Source organism: Cupressus sempervirens, chromosome 7, assembly GCF_028749045.1.
Source record: "Cupressus sempervirens isolate cs-2001-9-10 chromosome 7, ASM2874904v1, whole genome shotgun sequence".
Lineage (NCBI taxonomy): Eukaryota > Viridiplantae > Streptophyta > Pinopsida > Cupressales > Cupressaceae > Cupressus > Cupressus sempervirens.
The window spans coordinates 583,065,725-583,067,225 of NC_143124.1; positions in this window are offsets into that span (position 1 = coordinate 583,065,725).

The window sequence follows — 1,501 nt, forward strand, 5'->3', positions numbered from 1 at the left end:
GAATAAACTAAAACAAGCACAGAAAATAGGAGATTATCCACTTGTCTCGATCTGGGAAAAGGAGCTTACTTATGAACTTCATTCTTACTTACATGACTATAATGAACTTCATAGCCGATAAACGAAAAGAGACTTAATCTCTTGCAGATGCATCTTCATGTCACTCGCTCGATAGGAACTGTCATCCTATTCAATCTAATTGGGATGCCCTTAGCTTTGACACGTCCCTCAGCAAGAGGGACATGAAGCTCAAAATTAGAACCATGTTGATAAAGAGGAATGAATCTAGGGTTAATATCTTGAGTAATATATTAATTTAAATTACTAATTGGACTTTGTAAAAATACTTCTTTTATCAGAAACATAAACAAAATGGAATAAAAAATCTATTTCATTTTTCTTTTTATTCTAGACCAAAGAGAAAATATGGTTATAGGAGTCTATTCATCGCACATATGCTTCAAATAGTATTGTAACCATCAAAGTAAAACAGAAACCTACAGGATCAATTAATAAAGAGATAGAGACAAGTAAATCCCATATGAATTTCATAATAAATTAAAGATCTTTCAAAAAGAAATGTATCGTTCAAAAGGGAGAAGACTGCTCATTAATTACGTATTTATGTCATAATACGAATTGTAAACCAATAATCAAATTCACTTGGCACTTGAGAAAAGAGTAACTATTTAGTTTTATCACTTGGGGACGAAAACCGTTGGGAAACATTGTCTGTATCAGAGAGCAAAAAACATTTTTTGCATAATGATACATAATCACTTTCCATTTGGGTATAGTTACTTGAGGTGGATGAGAGGAAACTTTCATGTCAGATTCTGAGGGGGGGAAAACAGATTGTAAAACCTATCCAAATATTTTTATTACTAGGCCCACAGTTAACAAGCCAACTTTATTGCGATTTTAGGGAAAACTTCGTGAATATGAGTCTAAATCTTGGGCAAAAGATATTGCTTCTTATCTCTCTTGGGATTTTGTGCTATTTCAAGAGCGAGAAATTGCCACTGGAGGAAAAGCTATCAAAGAACAATTAGCTGGTCTAGATCTGCAAATGATTATAGATCATTCATATATAGAATGGAAGGAAATAGATACGAAAATATCTATATTATTGGAGATACAACCCCAATATTTGAAGAAAGACTCTCCTTTGAAAAAACTATATGATAGTATCAAGAAAAAAATTATTTCACTTCAAAGAAGAAAGGATCGCCTGGTTCGACGGATGAAATTTGCTCAATATTTTATTCAAACAAATGTAGAACCACAATGGATGGTTTTATGCCTATTACTAGTTCTTCCTCCCGACCTGAGGCCAATGTATAAATTAAATGAAGGTGGAGTGATTACTTCGGATCTCAATGAACTTTATCTAAAAGTTATCCGTCGAAATAATAATCTTTTAGAATCCATAAAACGGACTCGTGCATTTCTAATACCAAATTTATTGTTTGACCAAAAGAAATTAGTCCAAAAAGTTGTA